The sequence below is a fragment of the Podarcis liolepis genome (assembly GCF_965112155.1).
Source record: "Podarcis liolepis genome assembly, chromosome: 2".
In the NCBI taxonomy this organism is placed as follows: Eukaryota; Metazoa; Chordata; class Lepidosauria; order Squamata; family Lacertidae; genus Podarcis; species Podarcis liolepis.
Window position 1 is genome coordinate 110,649,650 of NC_139555.1, and position 20,094 is coordinate 110,669,743.

A 20,094-nucleotide genomic window follows, 5' to 3' on the forward strand; every position below is an offset into this window, starting at 1 on the left:
AAAAAAATATCTTATTTTTTCTTCCATGTTCTTTCTTTTGTTTATGAAATGTTCAGGGGTGACCTCTGCAATGACTGCTTGGTGCAGTAGAAAGATAATGCTTAGAATTAAACTTACCGTACAAAAGTCAAATTAAAAAATAAAAGGATGTCACGCATGCGGTTAGCTGACACTTGTGGGTGTTGATAAGCAGCTCAGATACAGAGCTGAGAATAAATTTCTCAGAAAAGATGCTTTGATAATGTTCTGTATTGCACCTTCATTCCCCTAACCCCAAAAAGTCACCTTGATCAATATTCTCCAAATGTTCTCAGCCTTTCCGTGCAGCTGCTGATTCTTCCCCACAATGCCCTGGAACGGGGCTAGCTCTGGATCATTGTGGGGGCTAGGTTTGGCGTATTGTCCCGTCCCCCCCGGAATACAGTGGATGCTCAGGTTGCGAACGTGATCCATGTGGGAGGCATGTTCGCAACCCGCAATGCTGCGTCTGAGCACATATGAGTTGTGACTCGGCACTTCTGCGCATGTGCAAAGCACGATTTAGCGCTTCTGTGCATGCACGAATGCCGAAACCCAGAGGTAACCCGTTCCAGTACTTCCAGGTTTCGGCGCATCCATAACCCAAAAACACGCAACCTGAAGCGCCTGTAACCCTAGGTATGACTGTATTCAACAACATTATTCCTCAGTTTTGTTTTCTGAAAATAAGTTGGATAAGTTACGAAAGGAGTTCCTGTTTTGTGTTTTTCATCAAACTCACTTGCAACCTACAGGGAAGAGGAAGAAGAAAGGAGGAAGTGTGATGTGAAAAAGAGACACAGCTAGTGGGGAAAGTTTTGGAAGCTCTCCCAAACCCCACCACTTCTCTAATTAAAATTACACATTTCCATTTTTGCTGCCACCACCTTGACCTCAACCGCCATGTTTCCCCTTCCTCTGAGGCTTCTCTCTCCTTTCTCCATGAGCCTGGGCAGCCCCTGAGTTGTTGGTTCTTTGGTGGTGGTGGGGAAGCGGTGCGCGGTGGGTCAGGCATGGAAGGCGGAGAAGGAGGGCCAAGAGTGGCGGCAGCAGCGAGGCTCGGGCAGCGAGATGCCTTCCTTCCCATCGGAGTAGCCCCAATCCCATTCCTACTTGTGTGCAAGCAGGAGGGAACGGGGATCCCTCAGCTGGGAAGGGATGCTTCCCGTTGCCTAAATGAGAGATCCCCGCCCCGCTCCTGCTTGCACGCAAGTAGGAGTTGGGAGGCTGCTCTGATAGGCAGCATGAAGCCTCCCTTCACAGCTCAGTTGCTGGGGTCAGGGAAGGTGGAGGCAGCCCGGAAGCTGCCTCTTTGAGCCCCTGCACCACCATCATATGGGAACTTCTGAGTAGCTCCTGAAGCCAGCCAGAGCCAACTGCTCTGGGCTGCTGAGACTGCCGCTGCTGCGTTTCCCGGGGACATTAGATGAAATCCAGGGACATTCCGGGGATGGAATTTGTCCCGGGACTTATTTACAAATCCCCAGGAAACGGGGACGTCTGGTAACCCTAGCTTAAAGTGGAGTCCTGATTATTGCCTTCCTGGGGCAAGGCAGGCTCCCATCTTGCCCATCAACTGATGAGAGGTAAGAACCACTTCTGGGTTGGCGCCATCGGTAATGGCTGAATTCCTCTGACTAAGAGGAATTTGCTCCATGGAAATTGGGTCTGGCCACCACGGCGAAGGTGGAGACCCTTCAGAAATCACAGGCGGGTGAAGCCTGTGAACGCGGGATTTGGCGGGCACCCTCAGCGCCTCCCCTACTCGCGGGGAAACCCATTCGCGGCATCCGTAGCGAAGTGGGGTGAGCAGCGCGGTGCTGTGAATCGACTGCTCTTTCCACAGAGTGAAGCCGCATAGCCGTTGCCGGAGAGCGCTGACTTTTTCCTGTGAACAATTGGATTTAAAAAGACACTACCCGTGAGTAGAACAATTGGATTTCAAAGATATTATTTAAGAACAATCATATTGGAACTTTTTAAAGGAAAAAAATTGTAATTTGGAACTGTAGCAGGGAGGCATAAACAGGAAGTCTGCCTTCCGCTTTTGTAGACAGAACAAAGCAAAGAGGCTGCAAGCTAGTCTTGAAGAGCCGACTGGAAAGGATTAAAATTTCAATTTCTAAATTAGAAAACTCCCCCCTGGAAGCAGGAGAAGAGGGGGGAGAAGTTTTGGACTTTTCATACCTGCGAGAGAGAGGGAAGGAAATTAAAACTCCACTGCTCAGACCCTGGGAACGGGCTGCAAATAGACAATAAGGCTGCCGTATCTGGAATGCGCTCTGTTAGCATCAAAAGAGAGATACATTCTGCTTAATTGTTTCTAACTGCCCTTCTGACTCTTAAGGGGGAGAAAAAGTAACGGAAAATTGAAACTAAATTTCTTTTTTGAGCTACGTTTTAAAAGGAGTTATTTTGGATAATTATAAGCACAGATTGCAACTGTTTCCCCCTAGAGGTAGTAGTGGAAACTGTTGTAAGAGCCGGACCAGGGGAATTTTCCATTAGAAAGATAAAATTGTCTGACTGTGGGATTGACCTTGGACTTTTTGAGTGTTATGGCAAATGGGAAAGAGAAAGTAGATTTATCAACAACGAGATCTGGGAAGCCTTGGCAGCGAAGAGCGTCAGCACCTGGTCCTTCTGTACCATCTGCAGCTGTGCCAACTCAATCTAAACAAAGAGGAATGTCATCAGAAGAGGCTTTAGTGGCGGTGCTGGGTAAAATAAATGAATCTTTGGAAAAACTCAGCAGGAAAGTAGATGAGACAAATATAAAAGTTGATGCATCTAATGCGAAGGTGGATGCCGCAAATGCCAAAATTGACATTAATACAGAAAGTATAAATAATCTGGGACAAAAGGTGAATACTAATATAGAAGCAATACAGAAATTGATACAGGAGTCTGTCTCAACCCGTCAAATTGCAGAGGAAGCAAAGGGTAAAGTGGAAGTTGTGGAAGCCAAAGTAACACAACTGGAAACAAAGAGAGTTCCAGATATTCAGAGACAGGTTGAGGATCACAGGCTGATTCTTTCTATGATTGAGCTTAAGGAAAAACAGACGAACTTGAGGATTAGAGATGTACCCGAATTGGAGAAAAATACTTTGATAGAATTTCTTATGCAGGAATTTGCAGAGTTTTGGAAGTTGGACTTGGAACAAGAAGGAGTGAAAATCGTGAGTGCCTTCAGGCTTGGAAGAAGAGGGAAGAAGAATAGAGTAAGAGACTGTTTGATTACCCTCCAATCCAAAGAGGAGAGAGATAGAATTTTGGGCTGGCATTTTCAGAAGCCTTTGGGAATATTGCAGTCAAGAGAGGAAATATTTAAAGATATCCCGAAATATCTTTTGGACCTTAGGGCCAATTACAGAGATTTGGTTGCTCTGCTGAGAAGGAACAGTATCATCTTTAGGTGGGAATTTCCTCAAGGCCTATCCTTTAGTTTTAAAGGAAGAAAAATAAAAATAAGATCAGTTGAAGATAAAGACAAATTTTTGAGCACCCACGAAGAGGATCTACAGAAGGGACTTGGAAAAGAACCAGGAGTACCGGACAGAAGATCACCAGACAGAGTACTAGAGCAAGGAGTACTGGACAAAAGATCACCTATACTGGACTTAGCAAAGTTAAATTTTGGATTGGACTACCCAGTGAAAGGGATACCAGAACTACCGTCAGAACAAGAAGAAGCACTGGGCACAGTTGGAGGTGACCTAAGGTAATTACATTATGGCACTGAAAATATTAAGCTGGAATATTAATGGGATGAATTCCCCCGAGAAAAGACGAAGAGTCTTTCATGTATTAAAAAAGGAACAATTGGACTTGATTTGCTTACAAGAAACATATGGGATAAGGCTACATAGGAAATTACTGGTAAATAAAAGATTGGGACAAGAATTTATTTCATCAGACAAAGTAAAAAAAAGAGTAGTACTTTATGCAAAGGAGAGCTTATCACCAAAATTTCTTTTTAAAGATGATCAAGGAAGATTTGTAGCAATTGAAATCCAATCGCAAGGAGAGAAGTTTTTGATATTAGGTATTTATGCACCAAACGAGGGAAAACCGGAATTCTTTAAGAAGCTACATGAGACTCTGATGGACTATATGGATTATAGAATGATCTTGATGGGGGATATGAATGGTGTAGTGTCTACAAATATGGATAAAGCACAGAGACAGGTAGTCACTAAGGATGGCAGATTGCCAAAGACTTTCTTTGATATGACTGACAATATGGACTTAGTTGACATTTGGAGAATTAAAAACCCTTTGGGAAGAGAGGGAACCTTCTTCTCTGAGGTCAAAATGACATGGACAAGAATTGACCAAATTTGGGTAACTAGAGGACTGGCTCCAAAAACTAGAAAGGTGGAAATATGCCCGAAAATCTGCTCCGACCATAATGCTGTAAAGATGGAATTGAAACTAACACCAACTGGTTCCTTCAGATGGAGGATGAATGACATATTGTTTAGGAATGAAGAAGCGACTAAGAAGGCCAAAAAAACTCTGAGAGACTATTTTGAGATAAATATGAACACCACTGTAGAAAAAAGAGTAATCTGGGACGCAAGCAAAGCGGTTATGAGAGGGTTTTTGATACAACAGAATGCGATTGTCAGGGAACTGACATCGGAGCAGTGTGGAGAGGCTAGGCTCCCAGATTCTGCAGGAGAGGGAACGAGTAAGGGAAGAGAGAGGACGTCCTCTGGGGAAAGAAGTCCAGGTGACACCAGGAAGAAGGGAGAGGCAGAGAGCACTTCGGAGGGGAGGCTCCGAGACTCTTCCAGTGAAGTCAGTGAGGAGAGTGGAGGACCACCGCTTGGCACGCCCACTCGGCGCAGAAGGCTTCCGCGCAGAGAGGCGAGGCGAAGGCTATCCGTTAAGGAATTCTTATGCTGGGGAAAATTTAGGAGACACCCACTGACGGATTCTGCCAGCGATTGAGCAGTGGAGCAGAAAGGCTGCTCAGCCGGGGAAAGACGCAACAACCCCAAGCAGTTGGGAACGGCTGGAGGTTTACACACAAGCAACCCCAATTCCCATGATAGCAATCCGTTAGTCCTTTACGTTGCTTGTGTGCAAGAGGACAGGGGCACAGTCATGAGTCAAACCGGAGGAGCCGGCGCAGGAGAGGGAGCCAAAGGAGGGCAGAGTCTGGAGGAGAGAAACCGAGACTTGGAACAGCAACTGGCTCTACTAGCGGCGCGGCTGCATGAAAGGAGGATCCATGATGCCCAGGGGAAGATTACCCCCATCGCAGGAAAGGTACCGGGACTAGTGCAGAAGTTTGGGGGCGACCCCAGAGATTATAACGCTTTTAAGACAGAAGTGCAGTATGCGCTGGATCTGCAGCATGATGACTTTGCCGACGAGGCGGGGAGAGTCACTTTCGTGGTGGGGCACCTGGAAGGGAGGGCCAGAGATTGGGTCCGACCCTTAATGGCAGCGGAGAACGCGGCTCTGAAGGACGTGAGAAGGTTTTTTAGCGCCATGGACCACATGTTCGCAAGTGATGTTCAACAAAGTATAACTCGTAAAGAACTGATGGGGTGCAAACAAGGGAACCAGTCAGTGAGAGAGTACTGGTCGAGATTTGCGATGTTGATCCATAAACTTGGGTGGGATCTGAGTTCCCCACCAGTACAAATGTTATTTGAGGAAGGCTTATCCCCTTGGGTGAGAGACGAACTTTCCCACTCACCCCACCCGGAATCGATGGACCAGCTGACCAAGTTGGTGCTCGCTGTAGGAGTCAGGCAAGAGACGCGCGCGCTGGAAAGGCGGGAAGGGAGAGCAGAGTGTTGGCGTGACAACCGCATTCCAGACATGCCAGCATCTACGGTGCCACCCGAGGAGCCAATGGAGATTGGAGGAGCGAGCGTGCGCGGGTTTTCAAACTCCAGCGAGGTGCGGAAGAAGGAGGGGAAAACAAGTAAGAAGTGTTTCCTATGCCAGCAGCCGGGACATTTTGCCAGAGTATGCCCTCAGAAGAAGGCGTGGCAAGGAATGGTGGGGGCAGTGGGGAGTGAGGAGGAAAGGAAAGAGGCGTCGGGAAATGGCAGTGCTTGGCTGCAGGAAGGCGGGCACAGCAGCCAGGCGAGCAACCAGTAGAAGTGCCCAAACCAGATCCTCCCCGAGCAGCCATCGTCATAGAGGTGGTGCTAGAACTCCCAAACGGACACCCCATCAAAGTGAAGGCGCTGCTGGATTCAGGCAGCTCTTGCAACTTCTTTAGCAAGGATTTTGCGCTAGAACACCAGCTACAGGTGGTGCCTCTAGAACATCCCCTGCAAGTAACCACTATTGATGGGAGAGAACTCTTGGGAGGGGAAGTGACCCACCAGACCCCTCCTATGAAGATGACAGTTTCCAGACACACAGAGACAATTGCCTTTCACGTAGCCACCTTAGCAGGACCACCCATCATACTGGGAATGAGTTGGCTGTCACTGCACGATCCAGTAGTAGGGTGGCACCAGCAGACAGTCACCTTTGGGTCGGCCTACTGCGTAGAGCACTGCCATGGAGGAGAAAGCCCGAGGATGGCAGTAGCCAGGGTGGCAGGGAAGGCAGTAGGGGAAAGAGGGAAGGTACCACCTCAGTATGCGGACTTGGAAGAAGTCTTCAGCGAGAAGAAGGCGGATCGGCTACCCCCCCACAGGCCCTTTGATTGCCAGATCAACTTACTCCCAGACGCTCAGCTGCCAGTGGGTAAGCTGTACGCCATGTCAGATAGGGAGATGCAGGAATTGTGGAAGTTTATTGACAAGAACCTGAAGCGAGGGTTCATAAGGGAATCGAGGGCGGTGGGGGGTAGTCCAGTGTTCTTTGTGGACAAGCGAGATTCCAAGGAACCCAGGCTCGTGGTGGACCTTCGCGCGTTGAACAGGGTGTCGGAACCAGTGACCTTCCCAATGCCCAGAATTGATGACATCTTGGCCAGGGTAAGGAAGGGGAAGATTTTTGCCAAGCTGGACCTTCGGGGGGCGTACAGCTTGATAAGGATGAGGGAGGGGGATGAATGGAAAACCACCATGTTCACCCCTCTGGGAGCCTTTGAGTACTTAGTTATGCCCTTCGGACTCCAATCAGGCTCCTCCACATTTCAAAGCTTCATGCACCATGTGTTGGGGTCCCTGCTCTACAAGAATTGTGTAGCTTTCCTGGATGACGTCCTAATCTACTCAGAGAATGAGGAGCAGCATGTAAAAGACGTCAGGGAAGTGCTGAGGAGATTGCAGGAGCACCAGCTGTGGGTCAAACTGGAGAAGTGCCAATTCCACGCTCGAGAGGTGGAATTCCTTGGCTATAGGTTGTCGGACAAGGGCTTGGCCATGGACCCGGGCAAGGTGCAGGCAGTGCTAGAATGGAAGGCTCCCAAGAACAGGAAGGACGTGCAGAGGTTCTTGGGGTTTGCAAATTTCTACAGGAAGTTCATCAAGAACTTCGCCCATCTAACGGCACCCATAACGGATTGTCTCAGCAGTAAGAAGAAGTTCGAATGGATGGAAGAGGCCCAGCGGTCCTTTGAAAAGCTTAAGAGGGCTTTCGCGGCAGAAGAGCAGCTCCTACATGTGGATCTGCGGAAGCCGATGAGGCTAGAGACGGACGCGTCAGACAGAGCGGTAGGAAGCATATTGCTCCAGCCGGGAAATGGGGGACAGTGGAAGCCGTGTGCCTTCTTTTCCAGGAAGCTGAACAAGTCAGAGCAAAACTATACGGTGTATGATCGGGAACTGCTAGCCATTCACGAGGCCTTTCGACGATGGCGACATTTTCTCATAGGTGCACAACACAAAGTCCAGGTGTGTACTGACCACAAGAACCTGGAATATTGGAGAACGGGGAGAGTACTGAACCAACGACAGGTGCGGTGGGCGCAGGAGTTTTCCAAGTTTAATTTTGAGATTAGATACGTGCCTGGGAAGGAAAATGTCAGAGCAGACGCCCTCTCCCGCAAGCCCGAATACGCAGAAGGGGAGGGAGGGCCAGAAGCACGTTATGTCATATCCGAGGACAGATGGGTGTGTGGGGGAGTGTTCGTAGGGAGGCAAGAGCTGGCCGGTTTGACGAGGGATGACCAGTATGCACAAACCAAGATTAGGGAAATGGGTAGTACCGAGGAAAATCAGGGGGGATTTGAAGTAAAGGACGGGGCATTGTACTATAAGGGGGCATTGTACATACCTGAGGGGGACTTGAGGAGCAGAATACTCAAACAACTACATGACAACCCCACGGCTGGACATTTTGGCCAACACAAGACAATGCTACTGGTAACCAGGCAGTTCTGGTGGCCACGGGTGAGGGAAGATGTGAAGGAATATGTACACGGGTGCCAGCGCTGCCAGAGAGCGAAGGGGGAGAGGGCAGCACCCGCGGGGTTACTGGAGCCCTTACCTACACCAGAGAGACCATGGGAGGTGGTATCAATTGATTTTATGACTGATTTACCCAAAGCCAGGGGGAAAACGGCAGTAATGGTGGTAGCTGACTTAATGACCAAAATGTGACATTTTATTGCGTGCTCGCATGCGGTGTCTGCAGAAGAAACAGCAAAACTGTTTGTAGAGCATGTTTTCAGGTTGCATGGAGCCCCCTTGAGGATTTTATCCGACAGAGGCCGGCAATTCACGTCCAGATTCTGGAGGAAGCTGATGAGTCTACTGGACATCGAGGTTAGTTTCTCGACGGCCAGACACCCAGAAACCAACGGACAAGCAGAGAGAGCTAATAGCATACTTCAACAATACCTACGTTGCTACGTCAACGAGAGGGAGAATGATTGGGTGGACAAATTAGTGCTGGCTGAGTTTGCATACAATAACGTGGAACATGTGTCCACAGGGATGAGCCCGTTTATGGCGAATTACAGGTGTCACCCCAGGGCTTTCCCAGGGGAGGGGGAGGGAAGGGGGAGTGTTCCCGCAGCTGAACAATTTGTGGAAGAAATGGAGGCTTTACACCAACAGCTTAAGATCAACCTGGAAAGGGCAAAGGAAGAGTACAAGAGGCAGGCAGACAAGCACCGCAGAGAGGGGGAAACCATAAGAGTGGGGGACCAGGTGTGGTTGTCTACCAAAGGGTTACCGTTCAAAGGAGGGTGTAAGAAACTGCGGCCAAAGAGATTGGGACCGTTCGAAGTAGCCCAGCAAATTAATCCAGTGGCCTTTAGGCTCAAATTGCCATCTCACATGAAACTGCACCCAGTGTTCCACAGGTCCTTACTCTCACCGTTCAGGGAGGGGAGGGAATTTCTGGGTCAGCAAAGTGAAACACCCTTGCATCCACAGATGGAGGAAAGGGAACTCAGTGGCCATGCAGCTGAAATCCTCGATTCCAGGTGGAGAGGGGGGCGAGTGGAATACTTGGTGGCGTGGGAGGGGGAGTCAGAAGCGGAAAACACATGGGTCCCAGCAGAAGAGATTAGGGATGAGTATCTGCAGGAGGAGTTTCATAGCAGGTATCCGAGAAAGCCCAAACCACCAAAGAGGTTCTGGGGGGAGCAATTTGGCACCACCGATGAGGAGGAAGAGTTTGTGGGGTTTCCCTCCTCCGAAGAGGAGGAAGGGCTGTTATCCGAAGAAGAATCCGACTGGGGAGATTGGGGAGAGAGAAGATACAGCAGCGAATGGAGAGGGGTGTTTGAATCATCAGATGGAGGGGAGAGTTCCTTCCGGGGGTTTCCTGCATCACCGTCTGAGGAAAGGACGGGAGAGGGGGAGGGTCCTGGGAGGGAGGTGGATGTCAGGGAACTGACATCGGAGCAGAGTGGAGAGGCTAGGCTCCCAGATTCTGCAGGAGAGGGAACGAGTAAGGGAAGAGAGAGGACGTCCTCTGGGGAAAGAAGTCCAGGTGACACCAGGAAGAAGCGAGTGGCAGAGAGCACTTCGGAGGGGAGGCTCCGAGGCTCTTCCAGTGAAGTCAGTGAGGAGAGTGGAGGACCACCGCTTGGCACGCCCACTCGGTGCAGAAGGCTTCCGCGCAGAGAGGCGAGGCGAAGGTTGTCCGTTAAGGAATTCTTATGCTGGAGGAAATGTAGGAGACACCCACTGACGGATTCTGCCAGTGATTGAGCAGCAGAGCAGAAAGGCTGCTCAGCCGGGGAAAGACGCAACCACCCCAAGCAGTTGGGAACGGCTGGAGGTTTACACACAAGCAACCCCAATTCCCATGATAGCGATTCAAAAGAGAGTCCAAAATGAGAAAAAAAGATAAAATATTGGAGAAAATAAAGGAAGGAGAGAAGAAACTGAGAGTGAAAGCAAAGTCGCAGGAGATTTTGAAAGAGATAAAGTTATACCAAGTACAATATATGAAAATGATGAACCAGGAAATAGAATGGAAAATTAAACAGATGAGACAAAAGACATTTGAATCGGCAAATAAATGTGGAAAACTGCTGGCTTGGCAAATGAAAAAAAGACAAAAACTTAACACTATCACAAATTTGGAAGTAGAAGGGGAAAATATACAGAATCCAGTGGAGATTAGAAAGTGTTTTCAGAGGTATTTTAAACAACTATATACACAGGAAACTCAGAAACAAATGGACATTGATTCTTTTTTGAAAACAAATGGATTACAAAAAATCTCTCAAGAAAATAAGCTAATGTTGAACTACAAAGTAACGGAGCAAGAGATAGAAGGGGCCATCCAGAATATGCAATTGGGTAAATCGCCAGGTCCGGATGGACTGACTTCAAGATACTATAGATCCCTGAAAGAATGGATAATACAGCCATTAAAAGAAGTTTGTAATGGAATATTGGAAGGGAAAAGGGTGCCAGAGTCGTGGAAGGAAGCTTACATTACACTTATACCGAAAGTAGAGTCTGAGAAGACACAGCTTAAGAATTACCGCCCCATATCTTTGCTTAATGTGGATTACAAAATTTTTGCAGATATTTTGGCTAAAAGATTCAAAAAGCTACTAGTAGAAGAAATCCATAAAGACCAAGCCGGCTTTCTCCCGGGTAGACACTTGTCTGACAACACAAGGAATATAATTAACATTCTAGAAAAGTTACAAGTGAATATTAATACTAAAGCAGTTTTGATATTTGTGGACGCGGAGAAAGCCTTTGGCAATATTTCTTGGAGTTTTATGAAGAAAAATCTACAGGGGATGGGGGTTGGTCAAGGTTTTGAAAATGGTATAGGTGCAATTTATTCAGAACAAAAGGCTAAATTAATTGTGAACAATGTAGTGACGGAAGAATTTAAGATAGAGAAAGGAACACGACAAGGTTGCCCAATCTCTCCATTGCTTTTTATATCGGTCCTGGAAGTTCTTTTAAACATGATTAGGAGGGACCAAACAGTTAAAGGTATACAAGTTGGAGCTAAACAGTACAAACTGAAAGCATTTGCTGATGATCTGGTATTGACATTACAGGAGCCAGAATCTAGTACCAAAAGAGTATTGGAACTGATCCAAGAATTTGGACAAGTAGCGGGATTTAAGTTGAATAAGATGAAAACTAAAGTTTTAGAGAAAAATTTAACAGTGACGGAGAGAGAAAGGTTTCAGAAGGAGACAGGATTAACATTGGTTAAGAAAGTGAAATACCTAGCGGTTAACATGACTGCTAAGAATGTGAATCTGTTTAAGGATAACTATGAAAAATGTTGGACGGAAGTGAAAAAGGATCTAGAAATATGGTCAAATCTGAAGTTATCATTGCTAGGCCGAATTGCTGCGATAAAGATGAATGTATTGCCAAGGATGTTGTTTTTGTTTCAAACATTGCAAATATTAGATAAAATGGAGTGTTTCAAGAAGTGGCAGATAGATATCTCTAGGTTTGTCTGGCAGGGCAAGAAACCTCGAATAAAATTTAAGATATTAACTGACGCTAAGGAAAGAGGTGGATTGCGCTGCCAGACTTAAAACTTTATTATGAATCAGCCGCTTTTTGCTGGCTGAGAGAATGGATGCTTCTTGAGAACACTGATGTGTTGGACTTCGAAGGCTTTAATAATGTTTTTGGTTGGCATGCATATCTGTGGTATGATAAGGTCAAAGCACATAAAGCGTTTAAAAACCATATTGTTAGAAAAGCACTGTTTAATGTTTGGATAAGGATTTGCTTGAGAATAAAACCCCAAGGTGGGGGCCACTAGGTGGCGCGTTGGAAGATGGCTGACAATAACATCTCTCTGACCCACACGAGGTAATTTAGGGGCTGCTATGGGAAGTAGGCAGCCTTCCCTCGATCCACCAGGATGTGGTGGGGCCCTGTCTTGCCAGCGGTGTTCACAATGCACCCCCTGATCCGAGAGATGGGGGTGCTGAACACTTGGCACGAGCCCTCGGTGAAGTCAGCTCTTCCCGACGCCGATTCTAATTAGCGCGTGCTAGTTGCTTCAGCCTGGAATTATAATTGGAAACAGATTATTGGAAAGGAGGTTGAAGCACATATATCAAGTAAAGCTCGATGATAAGGCTGCTGAATAATGGATCTCTGCGACCGAGAGCGACGGAAGGATAAGTAAATCTTTTGATGTGCCACCACCAAGAGACTGTGTGTTTGGAACGAGGGGGGGGGGGTGGAGGAAAAACTCTTTTTTCTTTTTTATATGATGTGACAAAAACAACCCTCCACCCCAGAAAGAAACAAGATTGTTGCGTCTTTTAAGAAACATAAGCAGGATTTTAAGAACTGTGTGGGAGGTGGAATATAATAGGAGAGAAGATTGATGAACGGTGAAGAATTTTTATGACGCAGTTAAAAAATGGCATCTCGCCAAGACAGGCTGCCTGAGAAAGAGAGAAGGGGGAGGAGAATCAGGAATGCTGGAAAGAGAAGGAGTATGGAATTGAAAGTTTGACGTGACAGAGCCCCCTGATCTATTTGATTTATTTGGCTTGCCTGGAAAAACAAAGGACAAAACAAAGATGAATTTTGTCTACGGAGGTGTCAAACAGAGGCTGTCCTGGGCTGATATAGCTTCTGAAGGGTATAAAACCCACACAGAGAAGCCAGCTTTCGGTCTGCTTGTGAGAATCATCAGAGATCGCAAAGATAGGAATGTACGACTACAACAAGATGAAGAAAAATAATAAAGGACTATCCGGAGTGAACTGGACAGAACTGATTAATTAATGCAGTAAAATAAGTGATGTCTGGACTTATCCGGAATTTTGGACTCATGCGGAGCTTGATATATGGGTACCCCCCCAAAAAAATTAAAATTTGACAGTATAATTTGGAACCAATGTGATTTGAACAATGTGATGTGATTGGCCTGTTAATAAAAATTATTTTTTTAAAAAAGAGAATAAAACCCCAAGGTGGCTGTCACCAATGGAAGTGGAGGCTCAGAAAAAGCTCAATATGGAGGCTAATTGGCCGAAATATTGGGAAATTTTGGAACAAGAGAGAGACAGATTAAAACTGCAGAGTTTTGAAAAATAAAAAATAGAGTGCGAGATTGGCTTATTATCAGATAACGGAGGCATATAATTTGGATTAAAAAATTGGCTTCCAGGTGGAAAAATCAAAATTGGAAACAGAACTGTTAGACTCCAAAACTAAGAATTTGTCAAGAATGTATAATTTGCTGTTGAAATGGAATACTCAGGATGAAACGGTGAAATCTGTTATAATTAAATGGGCACAAGATGTTGGACATAACATTATGATGGCTGACTGGGAACAGTTATGGACCACAGGTATGAAGTTTACGGCATGTAATGCCTTAAGAGAGAATATAATGAAAATGATATACAGGTGGTATATGACCCCAGTCAAGCTTGCAAAAATTTATCACTTGCCCGATAATAAATGCTGGAAATGTAAAGAGACGGAAGGTACATTCTTTCACCTTTGGTGGACATGCCCAAGGATTAAGGCTTTCTGGGAGATGATCTATAACGAAATGAAAAAGGTATTTAAATATACCTTTTTGAAGAAACCAGAGGCCTTTCTCCTGGGCATGGTCGGCCAATTGGTGCCAAAGAAGGACAGAACTTTTTTTATGTATGCCACAACAGCAGCAAGAATACTTATTGCAAAGTATTGGAAGACACAAGATCTACCCACTCTGGAAGAATGGCAGATGAAGGTGATAGACTATATGGAACTGGCAGAAATGACTGGCAGAATCCGAGACCAGGGAGAAAAGTCGGTGGAGGAAGATTGGAAGAAATTTAAAGACTATTTACAGAAACATTGTAAAATTAATTAATGTTAGAATGATGTTGGAATGAATCTATGTGATTTTAGCAAAAATCTATCAAAGATTTAAGAAAAATAGACTGTTAATTGGTGAAAAGAGGGAAAGTAAACTTATATTAAGATCAAGATAAATTTTCAGGATAAAAATTTTGAAGAGAGGGAAAGGATTTGCTGAAATGGATAATTGACTTAGAATACAAAAAAGGGAGGTGTGAGGAGGTCAGGGAAACAAGCAAATGAAAGATAAGTTATGGGAAGGCTCGATTTGTTTTTGTTTTTTTAATTGTTTCTATTTTTCTGTTTTTTTATTGTGATGCGTTGTTTTGCTATTGTTTCATTTGGTGTTTTTTCCTTTTGCCTTTTTGTAAACTTAAAACCTTAATAAATACTATTTAAAAAAAAAACCTAAACAGAACCACTCAAGGAGGGGAGAGTGGTTTCCATCTGATGTGGGCAAAAGCCCACGCCAGGTTCGAGCACAACGGAGTCACTCAGTCCCAGCAATGACCAGAAAGCGCTGCTTTTAAATAGATTCAGGTTTTATTTCAAGGTGCATCATGACAGCTGACAAACAAGACAAGACAAACAAAACAAAAGGGTTATTTGAGGGTTGCACCCTGTGTTGTGCCTCCACAGAGTTTTAAACATGCAGATAAACACCACTCTTTTCATGTCATTCTAACCACTCTAGCTAACCACGAGGCTCTTCATATCAATTACATAGGAAACATCTGCATAAACACTTCCTGTAGAAAAAACAGCCAGGGCAAAAGCACTTCTCTCTCTTTTTTCCATAAACTAAAAAAAGTTCCCTCCCCCTCCTTCTCTCTCTTTCGCTCTTGCCTATGGCTCATACTAGCCATAGCAAGCACTGCATAAGCAAATCAAAATGGTGTCTGTCTTGCCTCTGTCTGTTTTAAGAAAAGGTCTTGCATTCTCCATCTTGCGTCCCACGGAAGCCACCTCTCCTCCCCACAGCTGTTCTCAGAAGCAGACTCCGCAGTCCATTGCAATTTTCGAAAATGGAAGTTGAAAGGAGCAGCGTGAGGTGGCTTACAGGAAGCTGACTTTTACAGAGCCAGGCAAATTGATCCGTCTACCTCAGTATTTTCCACACTGACTGACAGCTGCACTCCAACATTTCAGCCAGACTTGAGGAAGGTGTGGAGCGACAGTGGTGTGGGTTGGAGGGGGGAGATGGCCTATGGAGAGCCCTGAGGGCTAGTCAGGCATGCCCCACAACTAGGGGAGCGGATGGCTCTGTGGTCTCAACCAGGGATGTCCAAGAGGTCGATTGAACATGATAGCCATGTTCAAATATATAAAAGGATGTCATATAGAGGAGGGAGAAAGGTTGTTTTCTGCTGCTCCAGAGAAGCGGACACGGAGCAATGGATCCAAACTACAAGAAAGAAGATTCCACCTAAACATTAGGAAGAACTTCCTGACAGTAAGAGCTGTTCGACAGTGGAATTTGCTGCCAAGGAGTGTGGTGGAGTCTCCTATTTTGGAGGTCTTTAAGCAGAGGCTTGACAACCATATGTCAGGAGTGCTCTGATGGTGTTTCCTGCTTGGCAGGGGGTTGGACTCGATGGCCCTTGTGGTCTCTTCCAACTCTATGATTCTATGATTCTATGATTGCAATCTACTGGTCAATCGCGGGGGTGTCCCAGGTCGATCACTGTAGTTTTGTAAGTGATCTCCCTGTTGCTCTTAAGCGATTGTGACGCACTCCGCCCCCACTTTGAGAGGTTTATTTCCTTGCCTGGGTGGCAGAGTTTGGGAAGGCAGGAGGTAAGCTGACTGTTGAGTGACTGATTTAACACACTCCTTCTCCTAAAACCAACCTGGTGAATTTCCAAAAGAAGCTCAACAACTTTGGCTTCCCTCCCCAAAATCATAACAACTTAACTACTGGCAATGACAATGGGTAGATCACAGCCTTTTTATACTTTGAGTAGAACGCAGTCCCTTGGGAGTTGGATGTGCCTGGTCTAAACCACTGAGCCTCTTGGACTTGCTGATCGGAAGGTTGGCAGTTTGAATCCCTGCGACGGGGTGAGCTCCCGTTGCTCCATCCCAGCTTCTGCCAACCTAGCAGTTTGAAAGCACACCAGCATGGGTAGATAAATAGGTACCGCTGCGGCAGGAAGGTAAATGGTGTTTCCATGCACTCTGATTTCCGTCACGATGTCCCACTGCACCAGAAGTGGTTTAGTCCTGCTGGCCACATGACCCAAAAGCTGTCTATGGACAAACGCCGGCTCCCTTGGCCTGAAAGCGAGATGAGCACCGCAACCCCATAGTCGCCTTTTATTGGACTTAACCGTCCAGGGGTCTTTTACCTTTTACCCCACAACTGACACATTTTAAGCTGGATATTGTGGATCACAGAAGCCAATCCCAGCTTCTGTTTTGATCCTGGAATATCCCATGAAGACTAGCACCTTGGCATGAGTCAGGAAGGCTGCGGATGGGCATCAGACCACCTTCTAGGATTGCTTTGGCAATCATCAAAGGGTCATCAAAGGGTCGTGCCAAAGCGCCTCTGGGAGGCCATGCTGGCCGGGGATGGGGAGGAGGCCGAGGCCATGGCCATGGAGGAGGAGGTTGCAGCCACAGAGGAGGAGGACAGCAAAGGTTTGAAGGTGGAGGGAGCGAGTATGTGGGCAGGGAAGGGAGGGGTGGGTGTTGGTGGGCGTGAGCAGTAGGGTGGTGAGATGGTGTGGGGTATCCCAATTTGCCCTCTTAAAATGTTGGGGTCCTGCTGATTTCACATGATTCAAAATCACATTATATGGGATTATTATTATTATTATTATGACAAGAATGTAATTGAAACTAATAAGATTTTGGAATGAAGAAATAAAGAAAATCATCAAACCGTCAAATCCAGCACATGGGGGGCGGCACTTTATCTAAATTATACAATTTGGCATTTGAACGATTAGTAATTGTATTATAAATTGGTATTGTTGTGTTGTTGTTTAGTCGTTTAGTCGTGTCCGACTCTTCGTGACCCCATGGACCAGAGCATGCCAGGCACTCCTATCTTCCACTACCTCCCGCAGTTTGGTCAGACTCATGTTTGTAGCTTCGAGAACACTGTCCAACCATCTCGTCCTCTGTCGTCCCCTTCTTCTTGTGCCCTCCATCTTTCCCAACATCAGGGTCTTTTCCAGGGAGTCTTCTCTTCTCATGAGGTGGCCAAACTATTGGAGCCTCAGCTTCAGGATCTGTCCTTCCAGTGAGCACTCAGGGCTGATTTCCTTAAGAATGGAGAGGTTTGACCTTCTTGCAGTCCATGGGACTCTCAAGAGTCTCCTCCAGCACCATAACTCAAAAGCATCAATTCTTCGGCGATCAGCCTTCTTTATGGTCCAGCTCTCACTTCCATACATCACTACTGTACTGGGAAAACCATGGCTTGAACGACACAGACCTTTGTTGGTAAGGTGATGTCTCTGCTTTTAATGATCCTGTCTAGGTTTGCCATCACCTTTCTCCCAAGGAGTAGTCGTCTTGAAGGCTTTGCCAGCATCAGAAACTGCAGAAACTGGCTGCTGGATTAATCCCAAAAGGAGGCAAAAAGAATAATTATGCAAGATAGAATGAGCCTCATAGAAAGTGGAGAGAAAGAAGTTTTTCTCCCTCTCTCATAACACCAGAACTCCACGGAAACATCCATGGAAGCTGAACATTGGAAAATTCAGGAGAAAACAAAGTTCGTCTTCATCCAGCGCATGGTTAAAGTATGGTGCTCTTTCGCCCAGGAGGCAGTGATGATTCCCCACTTGGATGGCTTCAAGGAGGGTGAGAAAGGTTCGTGGGGGAGAGGGCTATTGAGAGCTACTAGCCATGAGGTCTGTGCTTTGACTCCTTCTGAGTTTCTGGAAACTGCAGGCAGGCAGAGCGCTCTTGTGAGTTTCCCACAGGCATCTGAGTGGCCCCTGTGAGAACAGGGTGCTGGACTCCATATGTCCTTAGCCTGATCCAGCCAGGATTTTCTGATGTTCTTATATTCTTATGAAGATCAGTTTAATAAACAGTCCTCATGCTGAGCCAGAGGGCAAGGCAGGACAAAGAAAAATGAAAGGAGAGGCAGGGAAGGAAATCCCACCCCTTCTAGTTCTGGCTTGCCCTGTTGGCTTCAAACCAAGTACTGCAATAACAATTCCAGGAAATCAGTTCCATTCCAGAAATCCAGGAAATTTAGTAGCAGCTGCTGCCAACGAGCCTGTATACGGAAATTTGGCGCCAGCTAAAAACAGTTGGTTAGAAAGGTTATGTAATTACCATCTGCTTTTATATGTTTTAAATGAGGGCTGTCCATCGCCGTCCCCCCCCCCCCCGTCCCCTGTTTTGATTGTTTTATCTTTTTGTAAACCGCTCTCAGGGTTTTTCTTTTTACAATCAAGCAGTGTTTCAGCCCCTCCGTGATTTGCTTCCACACTTTTGGGACATTGAGAGAACCTGGTCCTGATCCCCTAAAAATATTTAGGGGGCCCAAAAGGATTTTGCTCCCAGGAGCAGCCCTCATGCCAAGCCAGAGGGGAAGGCGAGACAAAGAAAAAAGAAGGGGAGGGGAGGAGGGAAATTCCACCCCTTTTGTTCTTGCTTGCCCTGTTGGTTTCAAACAAACTAACAGCAAAATAAAAAATTCCTTCCAGTAGCACCTTAAAGACCAACTAAGTTAGTTCTTGGTATGAGCTTTCGTGTGCATGAAGAAGTGTGCATGCACACGAAAGCTCATACCAAGAACTAACTTAGTTGGTCTTTAAGGTGCTACTGGAAGGAATTTTTTATTTTGACTATGGCAGACCAACACGGCTACCTATCTACTACTGAAACTAACAGCAGTTCCAGAATAAACATTTGGCTTGCTGCAAACAGGGTCGGATTTAGGTTTGATGAGCCCCTAAGCTACTGAAGGTAATGGGGCCCTTTATATGTCCAGCAGTCCTTTGTCAACAACAAATTGTTGCTGTTTTTTGTGTTGAATATATGCTGTATGCTAATTTATGGACCTAATAGGTGTCTAAAGCCATTTGTTCATAACAAAATATGTATTTTATCAAAGTGCATCCAGTTTTTCCCCTTTAAATTTTTTTGGGGCCCCCAAGACAATGAAGCTCTAAGCTGTAGCCCTAACCCCGCAGTGAGTGCCGCCTGGCATTTTGTCACTCCTCTCAGTGGTGACATCCGGAGCGTCCTGCACCCACCACACACCCCTTCCTCCGCCCCTGCTCCTAGGCTGAGACAGGCCGGAAATTAGGCTGTACAAAAACGCTAAGAGTTTTGAAGAGACCAAGGACTCAGCTACATTAGTCAAGAAACAATGTTTTGAATGCGTTATAAACATGCAACACCAGATGGTGCCAGAGAGCAGAAAGAATTTCTATGTGATTTTTACATAGCGGTTTTGTTTTTATTTTTTTGGAGACAAAGCAATTAAGAATAGACGTTAGAGATGTTTATAAAATTACAGTCTTTGTGCCAAGTTTGAGCGATTAGCATTAATAATTGTATTATAAATTGGTACTGTTATAATGAGGCAATTATTGGAATGTAATTGAAGTGAGAGCTGGACCATAAAGAAGGCTGATCACCGAAGAATTGATGCTTTTGAATTATGGTGCTGGAGGAAACTCTTGAGAGTCCCATGGACTGCAAGAAGATCAAACCTCTCCATTCTGAAGGAAACCAGCCCTGAGTGCTCACTGGAAGGACAGATCCTGAAGGTGAGGCTCCAATACTTTGGCCAACTCATGAGAAGAGAAGACTCCCTGGAAAAGACCCTGATGTTGGGAAAGATGGAGGGCACAAGGAGAAGGGGACGACAGAGGATGAGATGGCTGGACAGTGTTCTCGAAGCTAC

At 46.0% G+C, this 20,094-nt stretch overlaps 1 long non-coding RNA gene across 1 annotated transcript; it reads left to right on the forward strand.

The window, feature by feature from the left end:
* The first annotated feature begins 1,613 nt into the window (after positions 1–1,613).
* Positions 1,614–14,618, forward strand: LOC310702155. The gene is made up of 3 exons (XR_014523303.1): positions 1,614–4,641; positions 10,214–12,145; positions 13,331–14,618. It is a non-coding gene; the product is annotated as an uncharacterized lncRNA (long non-coding RNA).
* Positions 14,619–20,094: the final 5,476 nt, after the last annotated feature.